Source organism: Spermophilus citellus, assembly GCF_964194105.1.
Source record: "Spermophilus citellus genome assembly, chromosome: 1".
NCBI classification, from domain to species: Eukaryota; Metazoa; Chordata; class Mammalia; order Rodentia; family Sciuridae; genus Spermophilus; species Spermophilus citellus.
Genome location: NC_138182.1, coordinates 64,070,098 through 64,093,028, shown reverse-complemented (window position 1 = coordinate 64,093,028; position 22,931 = coordinate 64,070,098). Strand labels below are relative to the sequence as shown.

At 32.3% G+C, this 22,931-nt stretch overlaps 1 long non-coding RNA gene across 4 annotated transcripts; it reads right to left on the bottom strand.

The window, feature by feature from the left end:
- Positions 1-1,660: 1,660 nt before the first annotated feature.
- Positions 1,661-21,575, bottom strand: LOC308648631. Of its 4 annotated transcripts, XR_014021892.1 has the most exons (5): positions 21,548-21,575; positions 11,752-11,871; positions 7,092-7,203; positions 3,648-4,892; positions 1,661-3,520 (listed from the first exon to the last, which is right to left on the bottom strand). It is a non-coding gene; the product is annotated as an uncharacterized lncRNA (long non-coding RNA). The 4 variants fall into 4 exon arrangements; XR_014021889.1 differs by having other exon boundaries at positions 1,661-4,892; positions 21,540-21,575; XR_014021890.1 differs by having other exon boundaries at positions 1,661-4,892; positions 21,544-21,575.
- Positions 21,576-22,931: the final 1,356 nt, after the last annotated feature.

The following is a 22,931-nucleotide window of genomic DNA, read 5'->3' as shown; positions in this document are numbered from 1 at the left end:
GTTGGGATCTGAATTTACTCCCTAACTTGAAATATTGAGCCATTTAGATCATTAACCTCCCATCTGCTTTTGTATTATGCTTGTCAGAGTTCTCAAGACTTCCCACCCCCATTTTGCAACTTTTTGAGCTATAAATTCTCTTCCTTGGGGAACTAGGGCTGCTGGTCTCTAGCCAGCATTAGGGGAGTCAGCTGCTGATCAGCTTCCTTTAACTTTAATATAAACTTGCTTTAATTTGTTTAAAATTGTAGTTGGTGATCTTTTCTTTGCATCGGGGTTTAACATTGGTCACATGTATTAATCAAACTACCTTATGGAAATTATGTATACTCTATGGGAAGAGAACATAAGATGAAACAGAATTCTATAGGAGTTGATTGTTTTGCACTTTAGTAAAACATACATTACATAAAATTTACCGTTTCAACCATGTTTATTTGTGAAATTGAGAGACATTAAATATATACACATTTTTGTGTCACCATCTCTACTATCCATGTCCAGAACATTAATTCAGACAGAAACTCTGTACCTACTAAGCAAATACTCCCTATTTCCCCACCTCCCTCCGCCTATAGCAACCTCTATTCTTCTTTCTCTCATTATGACTCTGAGTTGATTCTCAAAATGTTCATTTCCCACATTTAAATAGACCAGATGCCTGATGATAGTAGAAAGCATGGAGGATCCATGGAATTCTTTGATTAACAGCTTAAAGCTTTTTAACATTTTCAACAAATTAAACTGTTGTCAGACTGTATATGTTCTGGAAAAATGGGTACAGAACTTAGTTTCAGGAACCATAATGATGTAGCAAGAGTAAATTGATTTTACTTGACTAGTCTTAGCTATAATAGGCAGTATAACACTCAAGATTTTCTATGCTCTCCCTCTTATGCATAATTCCTCCCATGCTTATATTATCTGGCACAAATGAACTTAGAAATAGAGGTGGGCCTGACCAAATCACATGATCTCCTTAGAGGAATAATTTTCTCAGGATTGTAGAAGAAGAGAAAGTCAGAGATTCAAAGCAGAAAAGACAGATTCTACATACTATTGCTGACTTGAAGATGGAGGTGTCCATGAGTCAAAGAATGCAGATGGCCTCTAGTTGTTGAGAGGGGCTTCAATATGAGACAAAATAAAAAATAGAAACTTCAGTTCTAAAGCCACAGGGAAGTTTATGCAGAAGAATATGATCAGAAACACACTTTCTCCTGGAGTGTCTAAACAAAAAATTGGCCTGTCCAAAGCCTTTACCTTGACCTTAGAATACCCTAAGAGAGAACAACAGTTGTGCAAACCCAGACTTATAGAACTACAAGCTAGTCAATGTGTATTAGGTAGTATTTTTATTTGTGGTGGTGTGTTGACAGAAATAGGAAAAGCATACAACAGCATAGACAGAAAAAAATCCCAAAACAACTGTGGCTGGAGGTGTCAAGGGTCATGATCTGGGCAATACAGATTGAAGCAACGTGGTTCCAATTAGTGCCATCACAGAATTGGCCTTTACTCACCTACATGAGTGATCTGGACTGTCCATCCAACAACCTCATTTTTTCTTAAATATTGGTGGTTCCAAACATTATTTCTTTAATCTGCCAGTCTATAGTCTTTCAATTGTCAGACCAGTCAGCTAGGTCACTGGCAAAATTTTAAAAATCAATAAAGAATATATCAGTTTGGCAATGGTAGTATTAGAGACATAAAATAATCTTTAGTTCTGACTAGTGACCAGAAAAACATGATTAGTTTTCCAAAGCTGCCAGTGAGGTTGAACCACAGCTGAATCATAATAACTGACATCAGGTCTTTAACTTAGTCAAACTAGGAGTGAAGCATGCCAGAAATTTAGTGAAGCCTCTATAGATCAGGGTTCCATAGAGCCAGTGACTTTACTTGTGGTAGTAGAATGGGACCTAGGCTTTGTTTTAGTCAACTTGTTTTTTGCTGCTGTGACCAATAAAACAATTTTAGAGGACGAAAAGTTTATTTGGTGCTCATGGTTTCAAAGGTCTCATTCCTAAACCATAGCAAGGTTTCTTCCAAAGGGATAGTTGCTGCCCTTTCAAGAAAATAGGGGTGCAGCTAGGGGTGCTTAGAGGTAGGGCACTTGCCTAGCATAAGCAAGACCAGGACTCACATACTCCATCAATTTCCATTTGGCAAGTGAAGTTTTCTGGACTTTTCCCAACTTTTTATTTCTTTGGTCAGAGTTGACTGATCTCAAAATAGTAATTTCAAGGCTAGAGAGTCAAAAGCTCTTCATGGGTCATATATTCAGTTTCAGTGAAATACCAGTTGCAGCCAATAACTACTTTAACCTGGTAGCTGTGTCTGGGAAGCTAAATGTATGAAATTCTAAGGGGAGCTTACGGGGAACAGGTTTCCTACTTTTGCTAGAGGACGAAATCAGCAGCATAGATCAAAATTGATCAGTTTCTGGGGCACCAGATTTAAAGAGCAAGTTACAACTGACAGGTCAGCTTTTAACACAACCCATTAAGTCGGGCACCAAAGGAAAAAGACTAATTTCTAGGCAGCCAATAAAGGATAAACTTAAATGCCCTATTGAGGCACATACAATCTTCAATATTCAAATAATTCTATATTATGTTAAACTTTCTTTTTTAGTAGTGGATGGTCAGTAATTGCAATAGGAGAATTGTAACCTATTTCCTAAAACACTGTACTTAATTAGCAGGGCCATGCATTTTGTTAGAGTTTATCAGCCTCTCCTGTTGGTGGAGATATGATAGAGTTCGAGCTAAGACTGAGTCTTTTGACATTACCAACTGGACCTCATGTGTTTGGTTTTTGCACTTTATGTTAAATCTCTCATAGCTGCACAATTTATTCCTGGGGTACATTATAGATATGCAGTGGAGGAATTGCAAAGTTAACGTAGTTGATCTTGGTCTTCAAGTGCTAGTGGAATACCAAAAAGGCTTTGGAAATATACTGCACAGAATATATTTGTAATGAATTTCTGTGATGCACCTAGATGTAGTATACTATCTGGAACATCTTGAGTCTATTTGAGCCCAAACTAGATTCAGTTGATAATTTTCTACTATAAATTTCTGTCTCTTGTCAGCCATCACTGGCCATGGAGGGCTGTTATGTTGAGTAAATAGTGCATCTCTTATTATTCCTGCTGCCTTTAATTTCTTAATAGGAACCATGGTTTTCCTTTCATCCTCCAAGATTTTGTACTGTTTTTGCTGGATCACACAGTAAGGAATGGTAATCATCTCTCCTTGTGCAACACAGTCCCTAAATGAGACAATCTGCTTTGATAGTTTACAAACACTTAATATATGCAAAAAATAAGAATGCCAATTATACATTTTCACAGTGACAATTTATTGATTTGGCATCAAAAAAATAGATTCCTAAACCATGGGATGTGTGTGTGTGTGTGTGTGTGTATCTATAGATATACAAAGAAATTCATCTCTTCTCCACAGGTGAGTATGGAATAAGCTGAAGGCAGAGCAGGAGTGTTTCTAACCTGTGGGGAAAGATCAAGGAAGCTTTTTAAATCTTTTGACTTCTTGCCTCAGAGACAGCAGGTCTCCTCTGCAGAATAGCTGATGGTTTCTGCCAGTGCTCACACCTACAGGCACATTTGCCCTCACCTTTTTCAATTCTTGCTTTTAGCCACTTCTGCATATAGCTCTCCATTAGTCACAGCGTATTGCTTCTCAGCTGGGGAGTGGGGAGTGCTGTCCCCTTGTCATGATAACTTCTCTTCATCTTCCCATCCAGCAGAGTGAGCAAAATGGAAGCACCACCTGCTGGTTCTTTTGAATCCTAACCCACACTGTTGGTCTCTAAGCTTTCATTCACAGTGGAGAGACCTTATTTCAGTGGCGTCCTTTGGGATAAGAAACAAGTTGGTTTGGTGTCCTCTCTTCAGGTAAACGTCATGAGGAAAGTCATATCAGAACAGACACCTACTCAGACTTGAGACACAGAGCTACAGTTATCGGGAGCAATTTTTACTGCCTCTGGATGTATTTCAAAACCCACGGGTTTTGTTGATGGATTGGATGTGAAGTGTAAGAACAAGCAGGGAGTGAAAAATAACTCAAAGCTTTTAAAAATCTGCTCTCCTGTATGGATGGAGTTGATTTTTAAACGTTGGAAAAAATGATAAGAGAATTTCATTTGCAGGTAGTTGATCTAAGATTGATTTTCTTTGTGTTTGTTTTTTTTCATTACTCTTCACATTTAAAAAATTTTCCCAAGCTTTATTTAGTTAGAGCTAACTAAAATTACATATATTTACACAATATATCATAATGTTTTAGTTTATGTAAGTCAGAATTGGGCTTTTAAAAATCTATATGATAAACTGAAAATGGTTTAAGGAAGTTGGGGGAAATATATGATAATAAAGTTAGCCATGGAAACCAAATGAGCAAAGGAGGAAGAGAAAATCTGAAGACAGTCAAATAAAGGATAAAGCAGGAACAGAAACCTTGGTTGGTAGATTCTGATAGAACTGAAGAATTATAGGTCATAGCATACCAGAAGGAATCATTCAGAATATGAGACGTTAATCAGGGAGTGATCACAAAGGTGACTTCAGAATAGTTTCAGTAATGAACCTAACCAGAATAATTTTGTTCATTTGTATTCAATTTTTATTGCTGCATTACCAAAAGTTGAATGGTTTATTTATTTATTTATTTATTTATTTATTTATTTATTTATTTATTTATTTTAATGGTTCAGGAGTTTGGGCTTTGCACAGAAGGGTGTTCCGTGTCTCACAGGTCTGCCATCAAGGTATGGGCTGGGCTCTGCCTTCACCTGGAGTCTCAACACGGGAATAATCTACTTCTCAGTTTATTCAGGTCCTGGGCAGAATTCGTATTCTGAAATCACAAGATTAAAGACCTCTCCAGCCAGGCGCAGTGATGCTTCCCTGTAATTCCAGTGGCTGGGGAGGCTGAGACAGGAAGGATTGGAAATTCAAAGGCAGCTCAGCGAGAATCTGTCTAAACAAAATACAGCGAAGAGCTGAGGCTGGGGCGCAGTGGTTGGGCTCCCCTGTGCTCAATCCCAGGGTGTACCAAACAAACAAACAAAAAAACCACCTGGCTGTAAAACTGAAGGCTTTTGCATCCTAGAGACCGCCTGCTTCCGGTTCCGTCACGTGACCCACGCCACTGACAGTTCAACTGTAAGCTTGCTCAGAGCCAGCAAGAAGCTAGAGACAACAGCCTTCAAAGATGGACCCCTTGAGAGTAAATGCAATCATGTGAGTGACCTGCCATCGCCTTTGCTGTATTCTACTGCTTAGGCCCACACTCAGAGAGGAAGATGGTACCTGGTGAATTTCTTTAGGTGTGTTTGATAAAAAGTAGGCTCAAGATTTATTTATTTTAAATTAATCATCAATGGTAGTTAAGTTGATGAGAGGATACCTTCAAACATGTAAGTTTGTGATTGTTTCTTTGAGATCTATAAGTTGATTTTCTTTTTGTTGTTACAGAAATGTTGTATTTCATTTTTACTAACATAGTTGTTCGTCTTTCAACTTATCTTTACACCTGGGATTGTGTAGATAATCTATTGTCATATATAAAATTTAAAATAACGATGCTATCTTTTTATCATGAATCTATGACAAATCTAATATTATCTGTTATTCTTTTCATGTAGAATTTAAGAAACAATGGCCATAAACAAATTTAAATTCTTACACACAGAATTAGGAATAAAAAAGCACTGTGAACATTATGAAAATTTAAGAGTAAACACAAGATCATGAACAAATCCTTCTTGAGTCATTCTTTTTATGAAAACCATCCATAATGGGAATCTCTACTGAATTTTGCATATGTTTTGATAGATGTTATTTCCAGTTTTCTAGAAAACTTGAGTATCCTGAATCTATGCATAGTGGAAATGTATTTAAAATAATATTCAAGTATTGAGCTGAAAATCAATAGCATAACTTAAAATAATTAAAAATCCTCAAACATAATTAATTTTGGAATATTTCTAAATTTTCAGATTTTATTACTAGAAGTTTACTCTGTTGTTCTTTAGGACAAAAAAAAATCCTCTTCCAATGGAGACATTTTAAAATGTTTTGGGTTTTACTTCTGACATTTGTCTATAACATGTAATGAATTAAACATGTAGCACTCAGTCTATATAGTCAAGTGATATATGGAAACAAATGACATTAATCAAATTATATTGACAACTGACTTTTCATAATAGTTAATACTTGTAGATTTATTTTTCTTGCCAAGTACTAGTCACTGTTCCACATCTCTTTCATGTAACAATTACTTTTTTCAGTAAAGCTTTAACTTAAGTTTTGTGATCATGCCCATTTTATACATATAGAAACTAAGATTCTCAGATGTAAAGAAGTATCAAAAAATCAGTCTAATTACTGGCAAGGAAATTTAATATATCTAGCCCAACTCGAAGGCTACATTCTTAACAATATGCAGCACAGAAACACCTGAAATTATCAAGTACAATTTTGTGTCATTTGCTGTCAAGCCAAAAGCTAGTGTTTAGATCGTCAATTGTAGTGAAATTTCTACTTAATAGAACTATATATTTTTAGTACACACATATACACATATAGCCTGTGCATACTTTTTCTTACTATTAGAATGTATTTGAAATCAAGAAAGATAAGAATTAATATATTGTTTTATTAAGTGTATCTGCACATGGGTCCTTATTTAACACCAACTAAGAATGTAATACTGAAGCTCCTCACACCATTCATGTCCTGAATATCTCTAACCTTACTTGTGGTTCTGTGGGGACAAGGGCATGGAGTACTGCATACATGGCATATGTTAAGGGCATCTGAGTGGCAGGCCACTCCTCTTGTGCTAGGCATGTGAACAGCAGGCTGCTTACCCTGGAGGGACAGCCCTGGGCTTGAGGCCATGTGTTTCAGTCCCTCTGCTTGTCCACAGCCTGCTCCTCAATTGGTTGCTGCAAGGACAGTCAGTTAACAGAAATTGCATTGGTGGCTGCCTGTCTGCTTAGCTACTACCTGAGTGTGTATACATGGTAATTGCACAATAAAATCAGACCTGCTTCCTGCTTGGTCTCCAGAGGTCTTGATTAGCGACGCCACAGCCACACTCTCCTCTACCCTGTTCCATGGACCTCCTCATGGACAAGAGAGCGAGCTCATGCATGGGTCTAAGAGACGAAAAATATTTCAGTGTATGATTCCAAGATTTTTTTCTAAAATTGATCAACTAAGCAAAATGAAACATTTACATATGACCATATAAAATATAAAACCTCTTGGTAACTTATTATTTAAATTTCATTATTGTTACTAGGTATAACACAACATTTGAGAGAAATAACAGGAATTCATCTGGAAGGTCACTGGAAAATGTAGAAAATCACAGGATATTTAGAGGATATCTAAAGCTGAAATGATATTGCTTTATTTTCAGAAAACAAAAAGGAACTGAATATATCACATTCAAAAAGTATATTTGTGCATATAAATATATGTGCATATTAAATAAAATATATGCAGACACGTATTGTCTAAACCAAAATCTCCATATATTCTATCACCTGAAAATTGCTTTTCTCCAAAAAGTATCCAGCATTTATAACCTTGACTTTCTTACAAACTGAAAAATTGCAGAACTTTCTTCATATATATTCAACAACTGTCCAGAGTTCAATAGATTCATGTGACCCAAGAAAGAAGTGAGGCTAATAAAACTGGAAACTCATGGAGTTTTAAAAGGTGATGACCATGGAAATAGAACTGCACTGTTTCAAAATGACAGGGTAGTGTAAATCTGTGCTAGTAGCTTCTGGATGTAGACCTGTCACAGATAAAACTGTGGATCTGAAAAGACTACATGGTAAGAGTTTCGTAAAAATAAATAAATAAATAAGGTGTATGAAAAAGAATTCCTATTCCCAGTCAACTAAAGTTAAGATGTTATTTTTTTTGTTCTTTTTAAATCATTAAAAGAAAGATGATCACTTCATTTTATAATAACTTCTTTTGGTGTTTAATTAAATTTGACATTCAATTATTGGTTTGTATCTAAGTTAATTTTATGTTATATGTATTTCAGGTAGAGGGATATATCTCTTTATGTATTCATTCATACATTCATTTTAAAAGTAAGTTAGGTTTGAATACTTGATTTTCTTTTTCACATTATGTTTCACATCTCTGTAGTCATCAGCTGGCTTATACAAAAAAAATGATTTTATTATTCATAGATTAATTTTCAAAATAGTCAAATAGCAAATTTTATTAAAATCTGTCATTGCATAGCTGCTTTTATACCTAAGAAAGAAAAATGAAAGAAAGAAACTTCAGCACATTATGTTGAAGGGCAAAACTAGAATGTGAAATTAGTTTTATGTTATAAAAAGTAATGTTTTATAATATACCATTTAGGTTATTTTAATTTTAATAAGATATTCAAAAGGCACAAATACTATGTGTTTGATTTTGATTTATGTGAAATAATGTATATTAGTTTTCTGTTTCCACCATAGCAAATTACAGTAAGCTTAATGAGTGTAAATGTATTTTCTTATAGTTCTGGAGCTAGACATTCAAACAAGATTTCACTGATAGGAAACTACTGACTCTATTGAAATCTTAGAGTAAATCCATTTCCTGGCCTTTTCCAATTTCTAGAGTTGTATTCCTTTAATTCTTAAAGTTTACAGTCTTTCCTACATCTTTAAGGCCAGTAGCATAACATCTTCAAGTTTTTTTCTGCTTCTCTCTCACAGGGATCATTGGGATTACTTCTGGACAACCTAGAACACATGATCTAGGATAATCTCCCCATGTAAGGATCCTTTACCAATCTCCTTCACCATGTTCCTATTGCTGTATAAAATATTCAAGGGTCAGGAGACATAAAACATGGAATGTAAGTTGCTCTAATTCAATCCCCAGGACTTCCCATTTTCCTCCCCTCCTCCCTCCAGTTTTTTTTCTCTCTGTTCTACTGATGTTTTTGATAATTACTCATAGTTTTTTTTTGTTTATTTTGTTTTTTAGTTAGTGTCTGGTGGGTATACATGATGTTGAGATTTTCTCTGATATACTCACATAGGTACACAGGAAAGTTAGGTCAAATTAATTCTACTCTTCTTCCCTTATTACTTTCCTCCTCCCTCCCCACTCAGTTCCTCTCATCTAGTCCTGGATCTTTCTTTCATTTTGTTGTAATCCCACCACCACTCCCCACTTCTCTTTATTCCCTTATTTTGGACCAGTGGGTCTATAATATAATTAGTTTCTAATTTACAAGGTCTAAATATCTTTAAAATAAATACTTGGAAAAGCAAATGATATTTTCATATAGACAATGAATCAATATTTGGCATATTAAATTTCTTTTAAATTTTCATAGGACTTTTACTTTACTAAGTATTTATATAAAACACTTGACTCCAACAAATTAACACAATTCAACACAGTAGTGAAGATCATAGGAAAGAGAACAAGCTCGATATGCATTTATTTTTATACTACGATCATCTTTATACCTAATGAGTGAAAAATAGATCACCACACAAAAAACAATTTTTAATATGCAGGCTTTATATTAATTATTAAAAAGCCATTATCAGAACTTTGCATAATTGATAATTAAGCCAAGTACAGAAATCCTATTTACTAGCATGCTGATATGACATACTATAGGTGATAACACTACAAAAGTAACTATTAGAAATAAACAAAAGAGGAAATGCCACAAAATAAAACTTACTGAAATAATAGAAATGCATATCCTTCAAAATGAAGCATATACTTACTTAATAATTTAATATTTTGAATAGCTACTGTGTATAAATAAGCAGTTTAATTCGTTTATTTGTTTCATCCATTATTGAATAGTCAGCATTCTCACATTAAAAGCTTGTGATGTATTAATGTAGTAAAGAAATTATAATACAAATGTCAATCATTTGAAAAATGTAAATTCTAAATTGTAATAATAAAGAAATTATAATATAAATACCATCTTATTTGAAAAATGTAAATTATAAATTATAGTATTAGCATAATTGGCAAAATAAAAATGCTTTGACATCTAAAACACATTCATAATGAATTTTATTTCCTTCCCAGGATACTTTTTGTGAAATAATCATCATTAAAACGCAGTCTAATTATACAGTATAGAAACCCAAAGTTAGTTATTTTATGATAATGTGTATTTATAAATAGCATATTCTATGTCTTGCAAAAGCATATATTATCTAGATATAGCAGTAAATTGTAATTTTTCTGAGGACATAAATCTCTAGCTTCCATGATGTTTTGATAAAGAAGATATTGAGTCAGGACTTGAATTACTCTGAAGTGATATAAAGTGATCAAATTCACTCAGATTTTGTCACAAAAATCAATATTTATTAAAAAATTCTGGGAAGTATTTCTGCTTAATTTTACTGTTAGGATCTCAAAATGGATGAATCTCTATGGGATTCTAATAGAGAACATGTTTTCATCAGAGTAAAAAATTGCATAATAGTTTGTAAGATTTAAGAAAAAGCAAGTACAACCTATTTTAAAATTCCATTATACTAGCAATTCAATTTTAATAATTTTTTTCTTAGCAGCAGAGGGTATTGAAAATTTTATTCACAATAAAGTAAATGCTGAACTATATATGCAGTTTATTTCAACAAGGATATAATGTACCATTCATCTTAATTCAAATTAAAATTGATAGTGATGACTTTGGATACATCATTTTTGTATTTACTAGCAAAATCAACAGCCTTGCACAGTACTTATTTAAAGAAAAATATAAAATTATCTTCCAATATATGGTCAAAACAAATTCTAAAAGACCCTAGGCAGACCTTCAGGGATAGAAGTGTCAGAAATACAATAAAAAAACTACAGTTTAATGTCAAAATGAAACAAAATCATTCACTAATTGATTCAATGAATATTTATTGAGATCTATTCAATGGTTTAAGGAAATTCACCCCCTGATCACAAGTGAAAAAAGAGTAAAGCATATGTTGTGGGCAAGAAATTAATCAATGTAAGGGACAATAGTTCTTCTGATTGTATTATAAAATGAGAAGTATTTTTTTCAGTGTGGATTATATGAGTTCAGGTGTATGTTTATATATTGGACTGTACATATGGGAGTGATATGTACATATGCAGGGCTGTGGATCTGGATGTGAGTATAGCTCCATGAACATGTGTTTGGATACACATAAAGATGTAGGTGATGTGGAATTATAATATTTGGGTGTTCAAGGACTTGACAAAATTAGTGGGAGTGTGCATGTGAGTATGTGCAGATGTATATATACTGGTAAGTGTGTGTGCATGTTAGTGCTATATTTTTCTCAGTGCTTCTCAACCAAGGGAAATTTTAACCCTCAAAGAATATTTGTCAATATCTGAATGGAGTTTTGGTTGTCATAACTGAAGGGAAGTTGTGGAACTTTTTTTTTTTTTTTGATACTGCTCAAAAATATGTAGTGTAATGCTGCACAACAATTTAGCCTGCACAGATCAGATAGATAGTGATGTCTTTGGTACATCATTCTAGTATTTACTAGCACAATCAACATTCTTGAATACCAATAGCTGATCAAAGAAACATTGGTGTGTGTGAGTGCATGTGTGTGTGTATCTGTGTGTGTGTGTGTATGTGCATGTGATTTTTACAGAGATGTTAGAAAACTTCCAAGGAGGAAGCAAATCAACACCTTTTCTGAGATTTTATGCTTCATGTCATGAACAATACCCTAGGCCATCTCATGTTCTTTTGCATCATTTCTCTCCAGCATCCCCAAGAAGGTTGTTGTCTCTTTTGCCTGACAAGCCATCTATGAAAAAAACATTGCTTAGCAACTCCTTATTATGAGTATGATGTATAAATTTGTTTTCAAGACCATGGGTCAATATATCCCAACAAAATTTCCTTTAGGACAGAGAACTTCTTTTTAAGCTAAATTGAAATACACCCAGCGGACATTGTTACCAAAAAATTAAGTCATATATATTTAAGAATTCTGACATGTGTAAGATTGATTCTATATAGAAATAGTTGATTTATTATTATTATTGGTTTATTAATATATAGCAAATTTGACATTTTATGCTTATAATCTCTAATATTATATGTAGTATATTATACACATCAAGAGTAAAATTGTTTCCTATTTTAAATTTCACTTTATTTTAATTGACATGTTAATTTCACAATTTATGGAGTACAGTGTGATGTTTTCGTGTACATAAACATAATATAATGATCAAATCAGGATAATTAGCGCATTCATTACCTCAAACATTTATCATTTCTTTCTGATAATATTCAAAATTATTTGTTCTAGTTATCCTGAAATATATAATATATTATGGTTCATGAAAAACTGTCTGATATTGAAAGTACTACCATTCATTTCTTATAACTCTTTGTTTCTAGGAAAATTCTCCCTTTCAATCACATCATAAGAGGTTCTCTAGGTAGATGGTTTAATGCCACCCCTTTCTTTATTGTATCTATTTTCTCACTTTCTGTATTTTCAGTCTCATCCTGATAGAAGAAAGGCTGAAGATGATATCTTCAATTTATTACTGCATTTGTCTGCAGGCAGTTTTCTGATTGAAATGACACCAAATCCACTGGGAAGTAGAAACTATGGATTTGATGAGGATGCAGCCCACACATCTCTGATTAAACCTTTGACTCTGTTACTACAGCTGTCAAAATAAACTGATGTGAAGTATGAAAAAAAAGAGAGTTTCCATTTTTAACTGCCTTTGCACTCTTATAACTCTCTCAAAATATTTTCTGTTCATTATATAAAAGAAGCATATTTTCTCTGCTGTAAACCTGTACAATGCATACTATATGGAGATTGCATACATGTCAGAGGTAATGTTATTTATTATCCCAAAGACAATCTCATGTAGAAGATTTTTTCTGACAACCTCCATGTAGTTTATTTTTAATACATATATTTGCAATAGCTCTATATTCTTGAAATTTTCTGAAATGGTAATGCACAATATCACAATTGATATTTCACTATTATTATTGCACATTAATTCATATACATGAATAACAAGATATGTGTATATGTAAATACATATAAATATACAGTATAAAAATAATCAAATTCTCCCTGTTTTTTTTTTAACAATACTAGTTATGTACTTCAGGGGTTTCATAGAAAGATGAAACAATTCACTTTATTTTCCTTTTGTCTGCAGTCTTTAATGGTATTCAAGTGGAAATGTAGCTATTGTGGTTGTTTTCCATAGATGCTTTAACAAAATTATTATTGTCTATAATAAGTCAGCTGATATAAATTTGAAAAAAATCAATGCACTGGGTTTGCATGCTTGGCTTTTTGTCTTCTTTAATTAAATGTCACAGTTTTATTCTCTTTCTTAAAAACATCTTGAAATTGCTTTAAAAAATAAGAGAAAAAATGGACAGAAAAATCAAACTCAGCTTTTGCCTTGGAGCTCATCTTAAATGCATTATTATTTGTCTAGATTTTTTTTTGTTTTGATAAGCAAAACAACCTAAATGATACCATAGTCATTTATCTCTTGAGGCTACCTACAATCTCTACATTTCTGTTTCCTTGATGAGTAAACACATTCACTGGAAGGAATGACACATTGATATTTTAATTCAGTTTAAATAGATTAGACAATGTAGTTATCAATTGTCAATCACATATTTATGGAGGTAAAAAAAAAGAGTCGTGTTCCTTCTACAAAAATTTGTGGAACTAAGGTGGTTTCCTGATAGCAAAGTGTGATATCAATATGGGATAACGATCATCCCATTGAACAGTGATAGCATCCTGGATTATGCAAATGGGTACTAAATAATGTCAGGTAAAAATGGTTTTCAGGCAGCATTAGCAGATAAAATATTAGAGAATTGTGTGGTTACTACATTATTCACAAATGCTTTTCAAGCAATGAGATAGAGTGTTAATGTCATTAATGCTTTATATGAAGAAGTATGATTAAAAAATTTTAGTTTTCTTTTTCCTTATTCTTATTTTCCAGGTCTTTTTAACAAGATTTTTCAGTGAAAGAATATAAAAAACTACGATTTCCCCAAATATAAAATGAAACTGAACTAGTATACATAGAAAACTGCTTACTAAGAAACTGCCTTTTAACTGCCTTTGACTCTTATAACTCTCTCAAAATATTTTCTGTTCATTATGTAAAAGAAAGATATTTTAAAGTGATTAAAATAAAAATTTAATTTTAAAGTGAAACTACACATATCTAAATAAGACATTTTGCCATTAATAATATATTTATATTAACATTTAAATAAAAGCATTATTAAAAGCAGCTTAATATCATTTAGACTATGGTTAAATATTTAATGGGAACAGCATAAGTTAAAGAAAGCATGAGGGTACAAAATGATGAAGGTCAGTTTTGCGTATTTGGGGGACATAGAATAAATTTAAAGTAATTAAACATTTTAATTATACATAATTGCTACTATAAAGTCATTAGTAGTTACTTTAATAAAATGTATATCCATTAATTATTATATAAAATTTTATTTTTAAAAATTGCTTAAATATCTAAATCTGCTAGTGCAAATAATGATAGTGGTTTAAACTATGCATTTTTATTCACTTTGAAATGTTTCAAGATATATATTGTCTCAACTATGTATCAGAAATAGAAGAATAACTAGACAAATATATCTTAAAAGCTTGCATTTTTATAGAATAACCTTGGGCATGTCTCTTTGTTTTTAGCCTCCATTTATTAATCTATCAATTATAGAAAGGGATACTGACATAGCATGATTTTTGTGATCACAAAATGACACGTTCTATTTTAAAACAATATTAGAGATTTTAATATGTTAAAGTTTCAACTAGCATTTACTAAATGCAAGCTATGTATCAGAAACTATGTTATATACTGGACAACAAAGAGGACAACTAAAAATAGTGTGTTTTATCTGACACATGCATAGTCATAAATTCAATATTCTAAGTATTAAACAAATAGCAATTGAATAAATCATTACCCAATCAAATTCCATTGAATGGAAAAAAATCAATGCAATATTATGATACCTTAAAATTTTTAGTATCAAACCTTTAAATTATCCTAAATTGTTAACATTTCTGTTCATTTTCTTTCTTCAGCCTGAAGAATGTATTGCAGTATATTTGCTACATAAAAAAGTCTGAGTTGACAGGTTTGTTTTTTGTTGTTTATTTCCTTTCAGCACCTAAAGCTGCTGTTCTACTTTATCAAGTCCTCCACTGTTTTGAGGAGTCAGTTATTTTTGTAAGCAATTGACAATTCTCTGGCTCATTTATGAATATTCTCTAAATTCTTTATTTGCAGATGTCTGATCATTATGTGACTAAATATGGTTTTCTTTGTATTAATCCTACTTGAGACTCTCTGAGCTTCAAGTGTCTGTGAGTTTACTTTTTCAATAGATTGTAAAACTCATAGCCATATATAAATAATATTTTCCACTCAGTTATTTTTTTGTGTAGGTTATATGTATCTGCCTTGTCTCTGAGCATGCAAGTGTGTAAGTGTGTTTGTCTAGGTGCATTTGATATTTCCATGGCTGCTGAGGCTCTGTTTACATTTTCCATATTTTTATTGAAGTGTCTATGTATTTACTGATTCTTTCTTTTCTAGTCATCTCCTTTTGATGGTAAGCCTAGTCAAAAAAAATATTTTTATTTCAGTAATTAAAGTTTTCAGTTTCATTCATTTCTATTTTTATAGTTTCTATTTTTATGTTGATATTTTTTAGCTTTGCATTTACTATGAATATTTTTCTCTATAAGAGTAGTGATAATAGCTGTTAATTTACTTATTTAAACATCTGAGTCAACATAAGTTCATTTTTCATTGGTTGTCTTTACTCTTGAAAATGTGATGTTTTCCCATTTGGATGTTGAATAATTTTTATTTTTATTATTTTACTTTGGATATTGTGTGGTTATTGTGAGGTTATGTTTGCAATTTCTGAATTTTGTTAGTATCCATTCCTTCAATGAGTCTACCATTCTTCCTTCATTGTTTTCCTCTTGTTTTATTAGGTAATCAGATCTGTAGTACTGGAACTGCTAATATTCTCATTTATCCATAAACAGGCTTCTTAGGGTTCAAACATTTTTGGATTAGGTATCTGAAAGACTCTTTCTTTGGCTATGTCCTTTATTTTCAGTGGTCTGGTTGACTTCAATTCTATCCTCTTGCTGTTCTTTGCAGCAATACTGTTATTTTATTTTTTTTCTTTTTTTAGTGGTGGTGGTGGTACTGAGGATTAGAACTAAGGACCTTGCACACCCAAGGCAAGCATTCTACCAACTGAGCTATACCCCCAGCCCTATTTGTTTGCTTTTAAATTGAAATCTTAACCACATGGCATGGTCAAAACTATAGCCTGCCCTCAGCTAGAAGTCATGGAAAGAGGAACATTAAACACTATTGCCTTATTCCAAACATTAATTCCTTCCATAAATCACATGTAGTTTTTTTCTCTAGTGTTATCAAACAATTTTTTTCATTGTGTTAATAACTTATGGTATTATCTGTAGAAAGGTTTGGCTGATAGTATGTTCTGCAGATAAAATGAAATTGGAAGGGTGTTAGCATCAAGATTACAAACATAACTTTTTTTTTCTTTCCAAAGAAGATAAAATAAAATCTATAATGTTACTCTGAAAACAAAATGAATGCTTTTTATCTGTTACTGAAAATATATTTGTTCTTTCTCTCAACAAAGCACAGATTGGAAAATCAGATACACTTATAATTTTTTACTAATAATTCTCCTGAAATGCACACATAGTATGATAATTATCACTACAAAATAACCCAATCTTTGAACCACATGCTTCTTTGGCCATGATAAACTATACCCCTGGAAATGTTCTTGAGTTTTATTTTTAAAATAAATTTTTGAAGTATAAAACACAATAGGAAAGGACAAACCCTGAATATAAAAATACGAAGACATGTACAGTATTCTTGACTGTGAGATTTCAATAAAATCTAGGCCCATCAGTATAGGTATTTCAGAGGCTTCCTTATGCAACCCAGGAGGGACTTCTACATTCTTATCCAATGATAATGACTGTCCTGACTTCCAGTGACAAATCAGTTTTTTTTTTTTTTTGTGGAGACATTTTGGAGATTTTGTGCAAATGGAATTAGAATATTTGTCTTCATGTGTGCCTGTACTTGTGCACCCAATATCTTTGTAAAGTTACTCTGTTTTATTGCCACATTGATCTCTGTTGCAAGCATACTGTTCAACTTACTTATTGACTGTACTATTGAATATTTGTGTTGTTTCCTTTGTATGGCTTTTAACTTTATTGATGTGAATAATCTTAGCTGTTATTTGGTGCATTTGTACAAAAATGCAGGATCCCAAATTGTGCTTATATTCAGTTTTATTAGATGATGATAAACATCTTTAAAAGTGGTATTGTTATTTTCCTCCATAAACAGTGTGCAAGAGTTTCAGTTGCTCCAACTGCTTACAGTATTTGCTATTATTTATCTTTCATAGTCATTTTTTCAGGAGTATAGTAGATATTTTGTTATGTTTCTATGATAGCTACTAAGTACATTTTTATGCATTGATTTGGCACTTGGAGATCCTCTTTTGTGAATTACCTGTTTAGGTTGCTTATTATTTTATAATTGTAATATCATTTTCTTTTATATATTTTTGAATGGATTCATATATTTTTGCCAATATATTTTCTGCTATTCTGTAGTATGCTTTCTAGTCTCTTAAGAGTGTCTATTTTTAAAAATTTCGTCTTTTTTTTGTAGTACTGAACTTTGCAAAACTCACTGGTCTAAATTGACTACACTGTGCCTTCCTGCCTTAGCCTCTCAAGTAGATGAAAAGATAGGTGTGTACAATTGCACCTCACCAGAATTCTTAGTTTTATGGAATTGAATTTCTGCTATAGTAAGTGCTTTCATGGTCATTTGAAACCTACTACAAATATAGAAGCTATATGACTATGTTATAGTTTAGAAATTTAAGGTTTGCCTTTAATTTTTAAATTCTCAGTGTGTCTGGAACAAATTTGTTATTGTTTATAATGCAAATTCCATTTTCTTAAATTTTTTTTCTTTATTGTGTAAAATAAGTGTTTTTTTTGTTGTTTTTTGTTATTTTCCTACTCCAAATTAAGTAATTTTTAAATTGTGAAGGGTTGTTGTTTCCTTGAAGGTAATGTGACTTTTCCTCTAATTTTAAGATTTCCATTTGTATATGGTTTGTAGCATTTTGTTTCTTCTGTGAGTGTGTGTGTGTGTGTGTGTGTGTGTGTGTGTGTGTGTTGATGGGGACTGAACCCACCCAGGGATTTGTACATGTGAGACAAGCACTCTACCAAATGACCTATATCCCCAGCCCCTTGTTTCTGCTTTTTGAGGTAGTTAGGTATGAATTTTCTTTTCATTTATCCTACTTTTGATTCATAACAATTCTTAAAATCTTTGACTTGATATACTGATTTTTTATTATGTCTGGAAAATTCTCAATGCTTATCAATGCTCTTCATGTATTGTTTTCTGTCAAGTTCTTTTTCTTATCTTTGTTTGCTAAATACATAAATGGGGTATTATAGCTGAGTCTCATCTATCCCAAAAGAAGTCCCTTTCCTTTACTTTATTTGTTTAATTTTTTTAAAGATTTATTATAATTTTTTACTATTTTTCTCTTTGAGGTCTCATCTAGAAATTACAAGTTTTTTCTTTCATAATTCTGTCCAGCTTTTTCTTCTTTTTTTGCCCATATAATAAAATCACACTTGGACTATATACATAATTTTATTAAAATTCATGTCTAGTTCATCTAAATCCAATTCATTTTTGTTAAAGGCATATCTCTTCTTAATGCTTGGTCCAAATTGAGTCATTGGTGGGCATTATAGATTAATAAATATAAGGATGGCATAGTGTAGTGAATGATGTTACCTTTTCAGAGGTTGATTTACTTTTTTCATAGAATGTAGCTCTGTTCTGAACCAATTAGAGCATGAACAGATTTGAATCTTGTCCTCCAGCCTCTTGTGGAGGGCTGGTCCCTTACAGGTTTATCCTGTTATCATGTGTAGCAGTTCACGGTTATCATCACATGGTAATCTGTTTTTGTGTCAGGTGACTCCATCCAGGACCTTAAGCTCAATGTTATTCTTCCAGCCGCCCCATGCAGTTACAGGTGGCTCCACTAAACTCAGGTTCTCAGTTTCTGCTTTGTAATTGGCAAATGCTCCAAGGTAACAAGTGGTACCATTTGATATCACTTTCCTGTATTCCCTTTCTCTCTGAATTGTGGCCACTGAGATTTTGTCCTTCCTAGCTAGCTAGCTCTTAAAAGCTTTTCTCATTTTTGAAATGTGTGTCCAGCTCTTGTACTCCACTGCAGACTAGGACTTAAATTATTTCACCTTTTCTATAACTGAAAGTCTCCCTGCAGAGATTCCCTACTACAATTGATCCACTGAAGGAGTGACATTTGGTAGTTCATGAAGTTCACAAACCCCTTCACAAATAAGAAGGTTTCACAATTAGATTTGGTCATACTCAAAAGATATATCTGAAATACATGTGCACCTCAAATATCTAGAAATATTATTTTCTGTTTCAAATTGTTTTTGTTATAATGCAATGATGCTTTGCCACATTATATTACACTGTAGTAATCCATAACTTTATGATTCATTGAGATAAACTAGAGATATTTTAGAGGATATATATATATATATATATATATATATATATATATATATATGACTTGCTTACAAAAGATAATTACACATTATTTTTCTTTGGAGCAGGGAGGGGTCATGGGAATTAAACTCAGGGCACTCAGCCACTAAGCCACATCCCCAGCCCCATTTTTTATTTTATTTAGAGACAGGGTCTGAGTTGCTTAGTGCCTTGCTTTTGCTGAGGCTGGCTTTGAATTCAAGATCCTCCTGCCTCAGCCTCCCAAGACGCTGGGATTACAGGCATGTGCCACTGAACTTGGCACACATACTTTATATTATTTTATAACATATAAAGATAAAACTAAATATTATGAGACATATTAAGTACTGAACATGAAAGGAAAACTGTCAAACAAAACATTCTATCTACCATTGTAAACTACCTTATTTAATATCAATCAGTTAAAAAGAGAATTAAACACAAAGCTCTATGTTTGTATTATTTTCAACTGCTATGACCAGTTGTATTTCGTAATTTCTAATTATCAAATATATTTTTATACATTATATTTGCTTTTCCATTATTTCTTCCTTTAATTGGATTAAATACTTTCTTTATAAGTTATATTTTGAAAGTAATACATTCCTGATTTTGGAGGAAATGTTTTCAGTTTTTCTCTATTTATTATGATGTTGGTCTTGGGTTTGTCATATATAGCCTGTACAGTGTTGAGATAAGTTTCTTTTCTCCCTAGTTTCTCTCAACATTTTTAGCATGAAACAATGCCAGATTTTGTCCAATTCTTTTTTCATACCTCTACTTATGTCATAAATTATATTTATTGATGTGTATACATTGAAAAAACCTTGCATCCCTGTGATGAAACCCACTTGATCATGGTTTACTATCTTCTTAATATGGTTTTGAAAGCAGTTTTTAAGTGGATTTTTGCATCTGTGTTCATCAAGATGCTTTCTTTATGTGTTCTTAAAATCAAGATCTAGACCAAGATGTCCAGTATCACTACTTCTAATCAACAAACATCTTGAAATTCTGTCCAGAGAAATCAGAAAAGGGTAAGAAATTAAAGGGATACAAACAGGAAAAGAACAAGTCAAATTATCTCTGTAAGCAGATTATATGATCCTATATTTATAAAACTAAAAAAAAAAACCAAAGACTTCTAGAGCTTATAAATAAATCTGGCAAAGTATTTTGATGCAAGATCAAGATCAACATTCACAAACATTCACAAATCAATTTCTCAACATTCACAAACATTCACAAATCAATTTCTCTGCTATAGTCCAATAATTATTTTACTGAAGAAGGAATCAGGAAAACTACCCCATGCAAAATAACTTTAAAAAATCAGGAATAAATCCACTCAATTTGGTGAAAGACCTCTAAATGAAACCTATAGAAAATTGAAGAAATAAATTGGAAAAGACCTTAGAAGATGGAAAAAAGTTCCCATTCTTTTATAGGCACAATTAATATTGTGCTTTACATATTCAGTGCAATTCACATCAAAATACCAATGACATATACTTTCACAGAAGTAGAAAAAAATAGTCCTATAATTCATTTGGAAGAATAAGAGACGCAGAATAGCCAAACCAATCCTGAGTAAGAAGAGCAATGCTGGAGGATTTGTAATACTGATTCTAAAATTATATTACAGAGCTATAATAAAAAAGAAAACAGCATGGTATTAGCATCAAAATAGGCAGGAAGTCCAATGGTATAGAACAGAAGACACAGAGAAACTCACATACTTACTGACAAATGTACCAAAAATATAGGCTGGAGAAAAAAAAAAAAAAAAAACAACTGTCTCTCACCCTGCACAAAAGTTAAGTCAAAGTTTATCAAAGACTTGAGTATTAGACTACAAATTGCAGATGCTGGGAGGAAACATACTGGCAGTACTCTGGCATTGGCACCAAATTCCTTAAGATTTCTAAAGTATAAGAAATAAAATCAAGAATCAATAAGTGGGACTCATTAAATTAAAAATTTCTGCACAGCAAAGAAAGCAGTGACCTTTGCCAGCAAATGAATGGATCTGGAGACTATCGTGCTAAGTGAAGTAAGCCAGTCCCCAAAAACCAAAGGTCAAATGTTTACTCAGACATGTCAAAGCTAATCCATAATAAGGGGGTGGGGTTGAAGAAGAAGTTCAATAGATTAGACAGTAAGGAATGGAGGGAAGGCAAAGGGGATAGAAAAAGGAAAAAAGTGGATTGAATCCTCTGGAGCCTCTGGGATTAAAGTTGTGTGCCACTGTGCCTGGCACTAAATAGGTATTTTTACAAATCAACTTTTGCACTTTTGGAGTGGGGCTAATTTTTTATGTCTTTTAGAAATAATTGTGTAGAAAATTTAAAACCAGTGTAAGTTGGATCATCTGGGCATATTTAAAATTTTCATATTATTAGTGGAAAGGAGACAAACATTTTAAAAAACAAAAATATTAAGTGTTCCTGATGTGTATCATTCATGTTAATTGTAATGCCTACAGAGAAAGATTGCAATTTATATAAATACTGTATGCTATTACTTAGTTTGATGACTGATCCAGAATGTTCTTGAAAATGTTTAAGCAGAAGTTGTTGTGAAATGTTTGAGCAGTTAAAAAGTTTCAGAGCCTCGTGGGTCTGAAAAAGATCAACCTGTTCTATCTTTTTTATTGTATAAAAAAATGAATATTTCTACATAAAAATATACACATGTATTTTCTTGCATATATATTTTGAATGCTTGAAGGGTATAATAATGTTGGAAGTTAATGATATTAAAATACTTTATTTCATAATTTATTAAGTATTCTTTTTGACATTTCTAAAGTTTGTGTATATTATGAGCAAGTCCCTGACCCGACAAGTATTTAAAATAAGAAGACACTGTCTGTTGAGACATGAGAATGAGTGATGTTTAAGAGTATGAAGAGTGACCAAAGAATCTCTATTATACTTCCATTGTCTTTATATTTCCTCATTTACCTCCTCCAATCTGATCTTGAGACTTTAAACTAATGGGCATGAAACTAGGACCTTTATATGTTTCAGTTACTTCTCTTTACCATGCAGTGTTTAGCATATAGCAATGCTCAATAAAGATTTATTTTTTTAATATTTATTTTTCAGCTGTAGTCAGACACAAT